Here is a 17,779-nt window from a genome sequence, read left to right on the forward strand (position 1 = left end):
CATGCGATTATTGTCCACTTTGTAAGTGATGTTGGGAGCATAGATTTTTAGTTTCCATTTCTGTTATTTTCCCAGAACTAAAGCCATTAATTTTAATCTTTCTACCTGCTCCTGTTACAAAACCACCTTAGTTTCCTTCCTATTGCTATAATAAACACAATAGTCAAAGCAACATGAGAGACAGGGGTTTATTTTCAGTTTACACTTTACAGTCTGTCAGGAAGAGAAGTTAGGATAGGAAATCAGATTAGGAATCCAGAGGCAGGAGCTGATGTCAAGGCCAAGGGGAAATGCTGTTACTGACTTGGTCTCCCTGGCTTGCTCAGTTTGCTTTTTTAATATAACATGGTAGCACTCCCACACTGGGCCGGATTCTTTCAAATCGATGAGTAATCAAGAGAATATATTTCTGTGAACATTTTCTTGATTAATAAGTGTGATTGACTGGAGTCAAGGTTTATCTCTTTGACTCCCGTCAGTTCTCCTTGAGTTATTTTATTTTCTATTTTAATATTACTTATCTAGACCCATAAGAATCTGAACAAAAATAGAAGTAGAAATTTAAGTCTACTGGGGCTGTCATGTTGTAACTGGAAATCTAATTAAACTCTTTAATTCTTTCCCTATGATATCAAGGCCATAGACTCCTAGACCCTTCTCCCCAAACTATCTACAAGTAAGCAGTTTCTTCTTCTTTGAGTTGTTGTTGAATCAGTTACTTCAATTTCCTCCTCTGCATGCAACTCCATTACTAAAGTATAGTTCACCTGAAATCTATTTCAACAAATCTATATATTGAAACAATCTTTATTGTTTAATTCAGTAATTTATTGTACTCCAGTTGTAATGATTAATATTAATGCCCAAACAACATATTATTACAACTTCATAAAATTATTGTTAATTCATAAATTCATTATATATTTCTGAATTAATATATCAATAATATATACTAAATATACTGAAGTATATTTTACTTGAAATCTATTCTAGCAAATGTACATATTGGTTCTGAAAACAGTTTTACTGTTTAAAGTGTTAGATTATTTTATTCCAGTGTTAATTATTAATATTAATGCTCAACATACTACATTTCATACAATTTCAATATATCTCTGAATTAAAATATAATATTGATATAAGTATATTGTATCTGAATATATATATATATATACATAGTGGCTTCAAAAACGTTGAAGAATCTGCAGACCTCAAAGAGGCATTAAGGTGAGCGAGGCAGAGAGCTAATGTAAATATTAAGAGTAACTGACAATAGTTAGTTGGGTTAGTAACATGTCAGTTTTGACATGCCGGTAGCATTTAGAGCTGAATTGTAGGTTTTCAGATTCAACAGTGAGTATGACTGAGAAGAGCCTAGGAGGAACAGGACCTCTGAAGTCAGACACAGGATGGGTCCAAATGAAAGACTCAGTAAAATGAAAAATAGAAATTCAAGTTAGACATATCAATCCACGTAGAAGATGAGATGAAGGCTTGAGACAGTCAGGAATTTTTCACCTGTAGTTATCTTCCCAGTCATGCTGAACAGTGAGTGAAGTGAAAAGTCAGTTGTAGCCAGTGAGGTGGCTACCACCCACATAGTGTTGGCTGCTTGCCTTTCCCTTTATGGAATCCATACCTGAGTCTTCCATTCCATCCTTTGTTACTCCAATTGTTTTCTTCATTCTCAGGTCTGTTCTTTCTGATGTGTTTGCTTTGTTTTGCTAAAAATTGATTTTACTTTATATATATATATATATATATATATATATATATATATATATATATATGACATTTATTACCACCCACTTTTTTTTAGTTACTGATCAGGGTGGGAATTATGAAATTTCTCTAGATGGCAACAGCCTTTAACAGGTTGAAAATTCATCTCTAGTGCTACTTCAGACTTTTGGGTATCATTCCAGACCTGTTCATACCTAATCCAAGGGCAAAGATTGTGTCATTTGCTACACCTGGTGAATTGTCTCCTTCACCTGGATCTCAAGTAAGTAAAACGAATCTTTTAGCTTTCCCAAGATTCCTATTGATGAGTTAAACATGCCTGAGTTGTCTTTGAATCACTTTGAAAAGTCCTCCTATTACTCACTCTTCCCTGAGCACTGGACTTACTCCATATTGCCCACCCTCCCTTTCTTCACTTTTCTCTCCTTTGTCCTAAATGTTACAGCCAACCTTCTTCCACTAACCCTCCCAGCTTCCATTTTTTGACCTTGTGGTTTTGCTCTTGTTATGACTTCCCTATGAACTTTCCAACGACCTGTAAAATATTTTCTACACTCTGGGAGAAAGATTGTTGGAATTCATGTTCTTTTCCTTCTTTATTATTATTATTATATTTGTGTTTTAATTTTATACATTAGCCAGGGGTTCCCCTGTCCTCCCCCTCCTGCCCCCGCCCCCACCTTTCCCCCATCCCCTCCCCTCCATTCCCATGTCCTCCAGGGCCAAGACTCCCCTGGGGATTCAATTCAACCTGGTGGATTTAGTACAGGCAGGTTCAGTCCCCTCCTTCCAGGCTGAGCAAAATGTCCCTGTGTAAGCCCAAGGTTCCAAACAGCCAGCTCATGCACTAAGGACAGGTCCTGGTCCCACTGCCTGGGTGCCTCCCAAACAGTTCAAGCTATTCAATTGTCTCACTTATCCAGAGGGCCTGATCCAGCTGGGGGCTCCACAGCCTTTGGATCATAATTCATGTGCTTCCGTTCGTTTGGCTATTTGTCCCTATGCATTTTGCAATCTTAGTCTCAACAATCCATGCTCTTACAGTCCCTCCTCTTACTCGACAGTTGGACACGTGGAGCTCCACCTGGGGCCTGGCCGAAGATCTCTGCATCCACTTCCATCAGTTATTGGATGAGAGTTACAGCACGACTGTTAGGGTGTTTGGCCTTCTGATCACCAGACTAGGTCAGATCAGGCTTTCTCTCAACCATTGCCAGCAGTATACAGAGGATGTATTATTGTGGATTTCTGGGGACCTCTCCAGCACTCTGCCTATTCCTGTTCTCATGTGGTCTTCATTTATCATGGTCTGTTAGTCCTCGTTCTCCCTTTCTGTTCTTGATCCAGCTGGGATCTCCTGCTCCCCTAAGCTTTCTTTCCCTCAAATCTTGCCCTTCATTACTCCCACTGTCATCCATGTTGTTCATGTAGATCTCATCCATTTCTCTGTCATTGGGTGATCCCTGTGTCTTTCCTAGGGTCCTGTTTTCTAGGTAGCCTCCCTGGAGTTGTGTAGCTTTTTAAAATGCTATGCTATATATTACATGGTTCGCCTTCTGTTCTGAAGAGTGATATCTTGCTCATGGGTACTTGATGCTCTTTGAATTACTTTTGAAAGGAGAAGAAGAGCTTACTGCCTAGTATTTGATTACTTGAGAATTCCTTACTACTCACCAGACTGTAGGCTCCTGGCTGATTAATTAGAGAACAATACACCAAAATGACCAAGATCACAAGTAAGCCTGTTCCTACTGTAGTGAATTATTTATCTGTTAAGGAAACCAAAGGTTTGAAACAAAGAATTGCCTAATATTTGTTGAATTGAATCAACTATTTCTAGAAACCATTCCTTAATTAGATATTACTATATGTTATAATTTGATGTTAAGTGAGAGTAACTGTGTATTTACGCATATTTTATGACTTCTTTGTTCTTCTCCCTTGCATACTTCATCTGTATCTGTTGATATTGAAGTTTAATACTACTGCTTGGCATCAATAGCTGTTGGGAACTGAGTTATAGTAAAGCAGTCTACAGTTTTCTTAATAAGTGTAGTGGTGGATTATAAAAAAGAAAAAAGTCACAAAAGTCTGGTTAATTAAGAAGCGTAGAAGTAAAAAAAATATAGTAACCATTGTAATAGAAACTGAGAAAGAATCCTAGGTTCTCTTGTCTTCTTTTCATCCTAGTTTCTCTAGTCTTTCTGGCAGCATGTGGGCAGTAAAAGACCAGTCTAGTCTCCAAAGCGTGTTTTGTGTTTCTTTATTCTGGCCCATCATAGTAGCTGAGCAATAAAAGTGTTACTTTAAGAAGGAAATAGTCTTAACCTTGAGCATTTGAACTAGATGTTAGATGTTCTGTTTGATTCCTTCTGAGATCTATTTGTAGATTTATATTTTCAAAAAAATGTTTTATACACAAGCATCTGACTCAGATCTTCTTTCAAAAATATCTACAAATATCATCTGTCATTTTTATGAGAAATGAAAATATTGATCACAGTTTTTTAAAGAACAAAATGAATAACTCAGCATCTTTCTCAACATACTAGGCATTCTTTAACTGATCTGAGACACAGGTTGCTTTAGGCTTTGTTGTCTCTAGCCAAAAGCAGATTCCACTGTAGGCAACTGTGCCACTAATTATATATTATATTATATGAGTATAAAATATTGTATTACACATTACTCTTCTGCAATGTGTCTCAAACAATGATAGAAAAGTTTATTATGTATAATTATAAATTGCTATCAGTTGGAAAGGAAGGGTTAAAGTTTTAAATGCAAAAATCTGCAATAACACTGTGCTTGCTTTGAGCCTCTGCTCACTCAAATCCTATCGCTAAGGGAGATAAAATAATGAACAATACTTGACTAAACTGCTGGCAAAACTCTTATTGTTTGTACCACTCTTGGAACAGGCTCTTGGGACTAGCAGTGGGATCCTTGCTATTGATTGGCTGGTTAAATAGGGGACTATTAGCTTCAGACAGGCTAGATTGATTACAGAGCAGCAGCAGGAGCTAAGACTTAGAGCTGAGTGAGCATCAGGGAGGGAGAGAGAGAGAGAGAGAGAGAGAGAGAGAGAGAGAACATCACTCTGTGGCTGCTGGTACCAGATAATCCTGCTTCCCAGCTGCCTCAGTCAACAACTTACTGAGCTGCTTTTTCCTTTACAAAAGGATGTCAGCTCTGAGAGCCAGCGAGAAATAACAGACTTCACCTTGGAACAGCTCAACACATTCGTGCAGCATTAAAGCAGATTTGAAGAGAAAACAAAAATCAAGCTCTAACCCAGCCCTGCTTCATATCTACGTTGGAGAGAGAACAGTTCCATGCTCCAGGTAAGGAAATTATTATCATTTTTTTTCATGTGTTTCCTTTCAGACAGCCACGGTAAGATACATAGCAGCTAAGCTTGCTTTTAAAACTGAGTTTGCAGTAGAACATTAGAGTCGGTACTGTAATATGTTTAAATGAATGAATGCATTTGCATGTATATCCACAGGTACATTCACTTTTTAATACAATCATCACACGATGTATTTATGTAGTACATTCTCTAATTATAGAACATAATTAAGCCACATCTATCCTAAAAATAAGAAGGTCATTTTAGTCCTGGTAACAACATGTTCAAAAATATTGCTTTTTTGTTGTTAAATAACTTTGATAATGAAAACATATCAAGAAGTACCACTATTGCATGAACTGCAAGTTTTAATTTATTGTGGACATAGAAGCGACCCTTTCCTTATTCTTTGTGAAATCTGCCTTCTAAGTGCAGTTTTAACTTTTTAGAGTAAGCATGCTGTCTTGGTATCAACAATATGACATTAGACTGCCCTTTTATTATGGCTGTGGATGTTGTGTTTGTTATTGAAAGAGTCCTGTGCTAAGGAAGGAAATTTGAGTCCGGAGATGCTTAGGTATTCTGGAGTTCACTGCTGAGCTGCTGCAGTCCTATCAATTAATATTTAAAGTGTCAGGGGCGGTATGTGCAGGCAAAGTGCCTGTGAACACATGTGGTCTTTCCAATATAAAATTCTCTTCTGGGAGCAGGATTTTAGAAAATGATTTCTCAAGAAACTGATGGAATGGAACAGGAATAATGGCTGGAGCAATGCAGTACTGATAGAAATGACTGACCTTAGGGTGTGGGTCAAAATATTAACTGCAAAGGGAGAACATGGTCACGAAAGGGGTTTATTTCTTGCCTGTGGGAAATAAAATGGTTGATGATATTAATGTGTTAGGCTATTAACTTTTGGGTCAATGAAAAGCTAATTTATTGTGAGAGTTTCTCTATCATTTAGAGTGAGGTTCACTGGGTTGCTCCTTTTATCAGAGAACATACTTCTATGTGATAAGTGATCAAAACTTTTTAATATGTTATTCCATTTATAAAATAGTTATGGTGGGACACCTTGCACAGCCGTGGTGCAGGGGCAGGGGCTTTGACCCTCCTCTACTGAACGTATGAGGCTCTGCTGATTCGCTATGGGAGGTCTTATGGGAGGAGGGAAAAGAGGGAGGTTGCAGGGGAATGGGGGGGCTAGAGGAGGGAAGAGAGGGGGATCTGTGGTTGGTGTGTAAAATGAATAAAAAATTCCTTAATAAAAAAGAAAAAATTATTACAATGTTGCCAAACCTCTTGGGAGTGAAATAGCTGAAGTTAAGAACATCACTTACTTTGAACTGTTATATTGTGTTTTATTTCATATGAATAAAAAATCATATATGCAAAATATAGTCCTTCATTATATTACATTGTCTTTCAATTGTAATTGTAGAGGCCTGGGTAGTTATATTGGTCAGTACAATACTATAGGAGAATAACAATAATGTGAATAGAAATCACATCAATATGGCTTGACTAAAGTTACAGTTGGTATGTTCTTACGGGGTATTGGTTCTCTTGTTTTGAATTGGGTAACTTGAATGGATTTTTATGTTTATTTCTTCTGATTATTGTGAGTGAGATCCTATGACCAAATTGTGCAATGAAAGCATTCCAGCACACACTTTACTGATGCACCAGCATTATCTTCAACAGAAACTCAGCACTTGTTTTAAATCTGGTATATTCATTACTGCATTCAACATTCTCTGTTAATTGTACTTTCTGAGGACCATGTCAAAGTCATCAGTAGTATTATTAAATTTTATGCAAATTATTGGATTTATCTTCTGACATAATTTAGTTTCAACTAAATCATTTATTTGTTTTAACTATATTATATATGTTTATTTAAACTTAATTTGCTTATAACACTCTACAAATCTGTTTTATAGTACAGTTTTCTCATGCTACTTCTTCGTAGGTTATGCTGCATTTTTTTTATAAAAGAGACTAATTCTCAGTTCCATTGTATGTTTTTTTATTAGCTCATTTAAATTTCAGTATGAATATATGTAAATTTTCATAGTATTTTTCTATAAAAAAAAAAAGAACACTCTTCTTTTAAAAGCTTTTTGAAATAATGTCTTAATCCTATACCTCTCACATCTAGACAGTCTTCCAGGACTCTCAATGTTACTTTGAATTTTGCTTTATTCCTTATAAATTTGTAATTTGTATTAGAGTGTTAAATTCACTGTGTCGTTAGCAGGAAGCATTCAATGATTGGAGCCAGAGAGTTCTTTCTAAATCTGCACTGCAGTTTCCTGCTATTTAATTGACATTCTCCCTGCATTCTGTATTATCTTTCTCTGCAAACAACATCAAAGAAGACTAGTGTCCTGGGAGGGAGACACCTAAGGGTCATTCCAAGTCTGAAATCTACAGTTTACTCAATCACTTCATCTTCCGTTCCTGTCTCTTCTTTGAATTTATAAGAGAGGTCAATTGGACCTTTCATTCACCTTCTCATTAACTCCCATAGTATCAGATGTCTCTCCTGATTACTTATTTTAACTGCACTGAAAGGGAAAATTTAAGAAAGCATGCCCACTTATGTTTCTGTAGCTCTCTGAACCATTAGGGGGCTCTTTCTCCCTATGTTATGCACAGCGGAGTCCAGCAAGGTGATACAGCATTCTTGTAGCATTTGCTCCTGTTTGAAAGGCAGGATGACCGCTTCAAGGTTTTTCTCCTACCACCCACAAAACAGACACTATGGAGATCTGTACAAGATCTATTTTCAAAGGAAAATAAGCATAATTTATGCTTCTCATTCTTTCAATTTATTAATGCATATGAATATAAACTTTAATAGCTGAAATATTTAAAACATGGTGATTTACTAAAATTCAAAGGCTACCTGTTAGGGGGATACCATTATAAAGTAATCTCAATAACTTATTTTTGCATTATTCTCAAATATCTGGGTCCAAGACAAGATCTCAGTGACTCTGCTTTTCAAGCAATTTATTCTCAAAAAGAACAAACAGAATCTCACTAAGAGAGATGATTACATATTTTCTAAAAAAAAAAAAAAAAGTACAGGAGAAGAGAAAATAAAATGATGGAATTAGTGTCAGTCTACACGTAATAAGTACATTTTAAAATTTTTAAACATGGTTTTTTCTTCACAACTATGAACTCTTATAGACATAAATGAGAGGTTATATAACAGTTGATTATAAGACAGATGGGTTCCTTTTCTATCACTTTCGGACACAATGCTTTTTGAACTGAACTGTGGACTTTCTTCCAGGAAGGAAACCTTCTTACTCCTTCTCTGCTGCAGCAGAGATTATTGCTTAGTGCAGAATCATGTTTAGACATGCAAGAAACATGTGAGACAAGACACAAGCAATCTATTTAGTGGATAGTCACTGGCCTTATATCATACAACTGGACATTTGTGTGTGTGTGTGTGTGTGTGTGTGTGTGTGTGTGTGTGTGTGTGTTTATGTGTGTATGTGTGTGTGTGTGTGTGTGTGTGTGTGTGTGTGTGTGTGTGTGTGTGTGTGTGTAATGAAAGGAATAATACTAGAAGCACCTAATATAGTTCAAGTCATCCCAACTCTACCTAGATAGTATCAAAACAAAGCAGTAGTGATAATATAAATTATCAGCACTGTTACGGGTGAGAACCCTGCTACTGAAAATCCATTGTCATGGGCATGAAGAATGTTTTCATAACTTGTTATTACTTCTACAAGACATAGTCTGTTATATCAAAGAAGCACAGAGGGAAGCTGAGGAGTGATAGCAGACACCTTTAATCTCAGCACTCAGGAGGTAAAGGCAAGTGGTTCTCTGTGAGTTCGAGGCCAGCTTGGTCTACAGAGGGAGCTCTAGGACAGCCAGGGCTGTTACATAGAAAAACTTTGTATCCAAAACAAACAGACAAAAAAACAGAAGCTTAGGGTTTCAGACTTCAAAAGAAAGTAAAGAGGCTCCATCTTACTATGTCCAGTGCGTTGAACTGGGACACATGATACTACACGTGCAGAAATGCTTATATATTTATTATTGTCTTTCTAATGAACTAAGTGGTATGTCTTAAGAAAGTATCCTTCAGTTTTGACATTTTAAAACATTTATTTATTTTTACTGTATAAATGAGTACTTTGTCTGCTTGTACCACATTAGTACAGTCCTTGTGAGTGCCAGAAGTGGATGTTAGATTTTTCTAGAACTGGATTTAGAGATATGTGTGAACAACCAAGGGTGCACTGAGAATCGAACAAGTCCTCTGCATGAGCAGCTGGTGCTGTTAACCACTGGGCCATCTCTCCAGCATGAGATTTGTTTTCTGCTCATTGGAATTATTTTTTGAGTCACATAAGTTAATATTTGAATACTATTATTCATCAAACTTCAGTTATTATAAAATATGAATGAGAGGATTTTGGCAAAGTTTCTGAGACTAACAGAAGATAATAAATTTAAACATAATATTCATTTTATGAATCATAATATGATTGAGGTAGATTTAAGTGTTAATAAATGGCCACCACATATTTTCAATGCAAATCATAGGAAATAAGTACCAATTTTCACCCTTTTGTTGATAGAAAAAAACATTGAGATATTCTAGAAGTAAACAATAGTGCATAACAGGCCTAGTTTAGGCATGCCAGTTTTGTTTCAAAATATGTTTTTGTTTCAAAAATATGTAACATGCCCTCTTTTCTAGGAATAGGCAAATTTTAGAGTGATTTTGGGTTTAGACAGAACTGTGAGTAAACATGATTGTTTCCTTATGTTCTTTTATCCTCACTTTCCATTACTTTCTATATTGCTTTTCTGTTTTGAACCCCTTACCTCGGCGTGGCTTCTTTAGTGTAATTGATAACTCAAAATTTACCCCGAAGATATCATCTGTACCAGTGTTTTTAAACTCTTTAGTTTTACTGAGCTCTACCCTTCACATTATGTGTTCTGTAGGTTTTGTCCATTGGCAATGGCAGGTGGGGGCCCAATGAGTGCACCTTGCATACCTTTTATTTCCTGGTGCTGCCATTTGTCTGGCATGCCTATGCTTACACAGTTCTTATTCCCTGGAAACTCTGCCCTTACTATTTTGATCATCAATTTCCCTTTAGGAGAATTTAAAATGTTTTAATCATGTAAGATGGTATAGTGTTTTTTAAATGGTTTTGAAATAGAGTAATAAGAATTTAAAATTGTTTATCTCTTTCTATTGTTGGCTAGCTTATTTCTTTTCATTGCTAAATGATATCCTACTGATGATTTGAAGTGGTTTTCATCCATTCAGTGACAGTAATATTCCTTCCTTGTTTCTAATTTGGGGAATCATCAATCAAATTTGTGTTAACTTTTGTGGACAGCATTTGTATGTACATAATTTTCAGCTAATTAAGGGAAGCCATAATGGTTATGATTACCTGTCTGTTTACTAATTAATTGCAGTTGTCTTCCCATAAGAAACTGTATGTTTATCTTCCTAAGTGTATTCAAATGTTGGGTTACCATTAGTAAATAATAAGAGTTATTGTTCTACACAGTCATAAGAATTTGGTTTTTTAGACTTTCATATTATTAAAAATTATTTCTTTAGTGTGTTGAGATTATAATGTAATGTCTATTTTCTTTTTCTCATATTAAACCTTCCCATATTCCCCTCTTTGTTTTCTTTCAAATTCATCACTTACTAGATTTTCAATGTGTCTTACTGCCTTTTTATTTCTTTTCTTTTTTTTTTTTTTCTTTTGCCAGAGCTGAGGACCAAACCCAGGGCCTTGCGCTTGCTAGGCAAATGCTCTACCACTGAACTAAATCCCTAACCCTAACCTACTGCTTTTAATGTATACTTCTGATTTGTTATAGCAACACATTAGTTGTTGTGAAAAATACAAAACAAAGTTTTACCTGCAGAAACATATCTATCAACAACTGACATTTTGGGACAAATTATTTTTATGTTTGCTGAACAAGTGCATGGACATGGCAGTTTAAACCTGGGGGATCTTTATGTTTCGCCATTATTTGTAAATTTTGATTAGAACCAAAAAGAGAATATTTAGTCACAGGATTAAGTAGACAAACTTTTATTTGTAAAATATCATATTGTTAAAAATAATTCTCATTGTTGTTTTGAGGCTGTAGTATGAGTACATCAAATTCCCTTCTCTTTACTCTCTTCTAAACCTTCCCATAGACTCTATCTTGCTCTCCTTCAAATTAATGGGACCTTTTTCTCTTAATTGTTATACACACAAATGTTTATGTTTATACATATGTATTCTAAGTATGTAAATGCAACCGACTCATTCTGTATATATTACTCTTGGGTATGTTTTTGGGACTGACTGGTTGATGCTGTATAACCAGTTGGTGGACTCTTCTCTAGGTAAGAGTATCTCTCCACGCTCACTGTTCCTTAGTTGCTCATAGTTCTTCTTGTATGTTTAAGGGCTCATGAGTTTTCCATGTCCATTGTAGAATATCTATCTATTGCTGTCACACAATCATGTTGGTGTGATTTTAAAGGTGCAGCTTTTGGCAGTCCCAGGAAATACAATCTCACAGCAAACTCCTTGGTTCTCTGGCTGTTAAATTTTTTTCTGCCCTCTCTTCTGCAATGACCCCTAAGCCTTAGGTGCAGAACTTTTATTGCAGATATATGCACCCAGCCTAGGATAAACAACTCCACATCAGCATAGTCTTGATTTCTCATTAAGGAATCTTCTGTTTGCGATACAGAGTGATCACCACAGACATCTTGAGAACTTTTATGCTTTGAAGCATATAAAGTTTGCATAGTAAAATAAGCATTTATTATGAATCCACTATATATCCTTCTATTCAGGTTGTGTTGTTTTGATATGGAAAGTTAATCTGCTTTTAACTCTTCAGAGCACAATATATAACATGTATATTAACATCAATTATCTGGATAAATACTTTGAAAGTGAGCTTCTTAGTGAAAGAATGGGCAATACCCTTGAACATAGTGCAGGTTTCAAATTTCCTTTCCTTTCATTCCTCATCATTTCATTGGAAATAGGAGAATATTTGGTCTGTTGAGCAATCTCATGTTCAAATTCTTACATGGATTTGTGGTACTTAGAAACTTGATGTCATGTCACTTAACTTGTCTGTCTACTCATTGAAAATAATATACAAGTGTATCTTTTACAACAATACGTGTAATGTAAATAGCTCCCTTAAGGATGAAAGGTACCATAGATTAACACTAAGTCATTATACAGTAAATAGCATGTTTTCCCCAGAAGTAAACATATAAGTCTGCAGAGAATGCAAGCATTTTATGACAGAAATATTGAAAATATCTATTTAAGTGCTCACTCTCTCACTCTCTCTAAACTGAAAGGATATTTATTAATCATGGAACCAAATATTTGGATCAGTGTCCTATTGTACTAGTTAAAGTTTGAAAGTATCTTGAAGAAATAAACACAAGGAAAACGAATGTGCATCTTGTCCTACCGTCCTTCTGTCCCTGTGTCTTTCTCTAGTAATTTTTACATAAGTAGATTTATTAGTGCATTTATCCCAAATTAATTGACTTATATTCTGAAATGCCCACTTAGACATTTATTAAATAATGTGTGCTTGCTTTTAGTATTCCTTTTCATAAGCTAAGTTGCTGGCTGGAATGTATACCCAGGGTATCATTTCCAACATCTAGCTGTAGAATTCTTCTTACTTAAATCAATATTATTTAGTTTTCTGGCTGGAATCACAGCATCGGCAAATTCTTTGCCAAGGATCTTCTCTAACAAACTATATCTAAAATCTACTGAGAGAAGAGCACTTTGAACTACAGCAGAAAAATTATCACTGAGAATATTAACAATTTTCTGAAATAAAATTTCAAAGCCCAATTTTGAAACATAATTATGAGAAGGAGAAACTGAACTGTTCACTCAAATCCAGGATTGTTTCACAAATCAAGAAACATTGTACATAGGTGTAATGATTTCTGAGTGACTCAGTAAGATGTTCCCAGAAGGAGCAGAAAGGAACAGTATAGTTTAGACAGAGGGACAGAAGTGTGGTCTGTGGATTAATGCTGGTGCTACAAAGAGATAACTACCAAAATTTAAATAATTTTCACCTTTGCTTCATTAGAAGAGACTGCTTGAATATAACGTGTGTGTTTGTGTGTGTGTGTGTGTGTGTGTGTGTGTATGTGTGTATTGGATGTGTATGTATATAATCCAAAAATCTTGAAAAAATATCTAAATAATAAGGTCCTTCTGTTTTTGAAGCTGTTTTAAAGAATGCCATTCTAAAAATTTTAGGAAAGGTCATTTTTATAATTTAGAAGCACACCTCTTCATAATAAATTAATAATGAGAAATGCTTTGGGGGGTAACTATAAGATTGATTGGGTTTATTGAAGTAAACAGTTCATATCTGTAGCTGACCTAAGTACAGTGAGACAGACCACAGCATGAATCGTGTTAACAGTAATGCCTTTCAATTAAATGTGTTTCTTTTTTACTCAGGCATACTTAGGGGCAATTAATGACTACCATATTTTAATCTTTGTGAGTCAAGTAGCTATGAAGATGAATAAAAGTGGACTAAGATACTCAACTACTCAACAAGATAGAAAATTGTATCAGTTATCCATCTATTCTCTTTTATTTCCTTCCATGTTCTCTTCTGAGATTCTGGCCTTAGGTTCCTGAAAGAACATTTGGTCCTTTTGGATTACTTTCTTTAGATTCTACCAAGAATATTATAGAGTTAAAAGTCAAGCCAAATAAATGGGCCCTCTTTTCCTTTACTGTAAATTGTTCTTGTTTGTATTATTTTACAGTTTTCTTCAAGTTATGGAGCTTTCAAATGCTGAGATCTTTTAATACAGTTCCTCATATTGTCTTGACCCTCAACCATAAACTTACTTTTGTGGCTACATTATAACTGTAATTTTTCTATTGTTATGAATCAAAATATAAATATCTCTGTTTTCTGATGGTCTTACATGACTCCTCTGAAAGGGTTATTCATGCCCAAAGGGGTTGTGATCCACAGGTTGAGAATCACTTCCTTACATTATTTCCCACAAAGGATTTGCTTTCCAGTTTTATCTGCTTCTGACAGTCTCAAGATACGTGCCACACTTTCTCCTTCTTTCAGGTGTTTCCATCCTTTAAAGTAACTGTTGCTGAAAAAATAAAATATTTCAAAGAACTTTCAGAAAATACGAGGATTTCAAGTCAGACAGGGTAAATTCCTACAATTGCCTTAAAGCTATTTATTATTACCTGAAAGACAGAAGAAAAAATGTGAGTAAAGTCTGTGTTATTCTACCATTCCTGTGGTGGAGACCTGCTTCTTTGTTACCTTACTAATTATTTGCTGTATTTTCAGTCCACCAAGACATATATTTTAAAAAATCCCAATGAAATAACCCTTGTGCTTTGTGAATTTTGGCACAATAGTTATTAAATAGTATTGAGTCTGGACATTGATTAAGGTAGAGTTGGACAGTCAAGTCAATGGATTATATATAATGAGTCCAAGTTATTTGTATGATAATGTCCTTGCCCTTCAGTAGTGATGAGGCTTTTTGTTGATAGCAAATAGTGTGTAGAATATATACATCAAGTAATGGAGTTTTCAATTAGTCAAGTAGCCAATCATGTCTACTGGTGATGATAAAGGACTTTTGGAAGCATGGCTTTAATAACCCAGTTAATTCTCCTTAACTATTTACTTGTAATGTTGATTCTGAGACTCCAAGGTGGATTACTTATTTTCACTGAGTGTGAGAGCTTAGAGGTGAGCAAGAAAATAAGCCAAGAGAATCACACACATAAATGCATAGCTTGAAATCATTAGATCAAATTGTTACAAGAGAGTCGTAAAGCTTCTAAGGGCATCTGAAGGCTGTGGGGTTTAAGCTGAGAAGCTTAAAACACTGACTTTCCCTAAGCCTCTCGACAACAGAAGTATCCCTTCTTCCTTGCCTGAGGAGACCAAGCTGACTCAGCTTGTAGATAAAGTAGTTAATCACTTGAGGGACTTGGCTTAAAAGGTTTCCCATTTTCATGTATATCTTCCCTACTCTTCACTATTTCCTAAACTCTTTAATTATACCTAGAAGTCTACACACATTGTCAACACACCAAATAATATTTGATCTAAGAAAAATAACATATCCTCTAAACCATATTCATGTTTGTTAATTGATATCCCTAAAAATAGTCAGAAAGTATGTTAGTATACCATAAAAGAACTAGATGGAGGTTGAGAAAATATAATATTGGATTTGACTAAATGTAGTTACATGAATCATATACTAGGGATGATAATTCAATAGGCTTTATTACAGAGTAGAAAATATCTCTAACTATTTATTTTGTGGATCAATGAAATATATACAAATCTCACTTAGTAGTCGTGTATTTGGATAATGCCATCCTAAGGAAATCAACCTTCATGTTGTTTTTATTGTCTGATGTCTTTTATTTTTTTAATTTACAAGTTCTTTATAAGAAAGTTTTAATTAACTTTAAAAAGTACCATAAATAGAAAACACTATATACTGAAAAAGCATTTAATAGATCTACTCTATTACCTAGGCTTATGGAACATCATATTATCAGATGTGTCACTGTATGATTTCTTGACTAGTTAGGAAATGTGCCTCACTTTTGCTGTCCAACACATGAATGGTAGAAGCCATGTAGCAAAGTCAATCACTCACCACATAAACAGTAGTAGCAAAGTGCTTAGTAGGACTAGTTTTAGATGTAGGAGTGTTTGTATCTGCAAATTAATCATGGTTCTACTACAATTTACTCAGATCTTTGATTGGAAACCTTGAATTTTCACAATCAGGAATGACGTTCCCTAGGAAAATAGGGGATAAATCAGTTAACAGGCATTGAATCATTTCAATATTTAGTGATCACACTGTGACAAGTGTCCTCCCTAAGTTTCCCTTCAAGCCACCTGCTAGAGTGATGAAATGGAGTAGAAAATAACAATCTAGTACAATCAATAACAATCTTGAAAATTTAATCCCTGTATACTAATTAATACTAATTTCTCATTACCCCAAATATTTGAACTTTCATACGTGGGCACTGTGGCAATTGAGTCATAAATGAATTTTAAAGGATATTTAAATCACACTGAATAGAGTTGTTTTGTTTACCTACCCTCTGGTTCCTTCCCTAATTTCTGAAAGCACACTTAATGTACATTTAATTGGTTAATGCTGTCATCCTTGCATTTATTTTCTAAGTCTTAGAGTGTGGATATTAAAGGGGTGGGGGAAGCACAAGGATGCTTCTGGTAATATCTTATCCCCCAAATTACAAACTAATATTGCATGCAAGAATTCAACAATTATTTTTAGAGGCAAGATGTTTTGAAAGCTGAGAGAAATTTTAAAGAAGAAATTAATTAATTGCCTTTTTCTTTGCTCAATCTGCAAAGGGAATATGCACAGCCTTAATGTGTGAGTTGTCTCTGAAATACTGAAAAATATGCAGGGATAATCAAGAGGAGAGTGGAAATTCACAGTGTCTGTGGAGAATTGAGGAAAATACCTTTAGTACAGAAGAGAAAGAAGGGTGGCCCTCTATGAGTATTTTATAATTACAATGTATAGAGAGAAAGGCAGATGAACATATTACCAAAGCCTACTGCAAGTGTTGCAGCTCTGAAGAGAAAGATATCTTGCTGTCAGAAGCCAAGCTATAATTGCAAGTGTTATAGGTATGGAGGGAAAGGTATCCTGGCTGTTGGAAACCGGTCTGTAACTATAGCTGTGAAAAGAAAGGTATTGTGGCTGTTAGAAGTTAGGCTGTAACTATAGCTGTGTTCAGGTGGAAGATGGTTTCCCCATAGGCATGTAGCCATCCTGTTCTCTGAGAGAGCCAGAGAGCCTTTACAACTCAGCTCTTCTCTACTGTTAAGGGCGTTTCCCTGCAGAGATGTGCTTTGCTTCTCTGCTCTGGTAAAAGTTGTTATTACTCTGCTTCACTCTGCTAAGAAGGAAACCTCCACAGAAATGTATCAGTTTCTTGTTCTCTAGAGAAAGTTGTTACTTCTCTGCCCTGTTTCATCCAAAACTCATTTAAAGGTTTTATTGGGAGGAAGGAATCGAGAAGAGTAGGCACATCAGACAGGATGGAAAAAAAGGCAGCTTCCAACTGAACAGGTACAGGGATTGTATCAGATGGGCTTCTTAGGGGTACCATTTTTCCAGAGTGACAATATTCAGGATAGGCATTGGTCAGATTTCAATCCCTGATCTTGAACAAACTCAGAGATTGGCTTGATTTTGTGCTCAGGGATTGGCTGATTTTCTTGCTCAGGGATTGGTTGGTTTTCATACTGAGCTGGTTAGAGGCAGAGTGCATTTCCATATTTCTTGTGTCAGTTCCAAAGTGTGTTTCTTTCACTGGCCCTTTTTAACCTTTTGCCTCTGTTTTCAGGGCCAGTGTGTTTACTTTCACTGGCTCAGGTTTCAGGGCCAAAGTATGATTTTTTTTTGGCTCTGATTTCAGGGTCAGGGTGTATTTCTTATGCTCTGGTCTCACAACCAAAATGTATTTCTTTCACTGACTCTGGTTTTAGGGTCAGGGTGTGTTTCTTTGGCTGGTCCTTTTCCCTACACATATAATTCAC

At 35.6% G+C, this 17,779-nt stretch overlaps 1 protein-coding gene across 2 annotated transcripts in view; it reads left to right on the plus strand.

Moving 5' to 3' along the window:
• Window positions 1-4,810: 4,810 nt before the first annotated feature.
• The window catches only part of Cdh18 (cadherin 18), an 827,162-nt gene continuing 814,193 nt past the window's right edge, over window positions 4,811-17,779 (plus strand). For both annotated transcript variants that reach the window (XM_036207191.1, XM_036207193.1), the window contains exon 1: window positions 4,811-5,087. The gene's annotated coding sequence lies outside the window, so the exon portion shown is untranslated. The remainder of the gene's footprint in view (window positions 5,088-17,779) is intronic.

This window comes from Onychomys torridus, chromosome 15 (genome assembly GCF_903995425.1).
Source record: "Onychomys torridus chromosome 15, mOncTor1.1, whole genome shotgun sequence".
Taxonomy (NCBI): domain Eukaryota; kingdom Metazoa; phylum Chordata; class Mammalia; order Rodentia; family Cricetidae; genus Onychomys; species Onychomys torridus.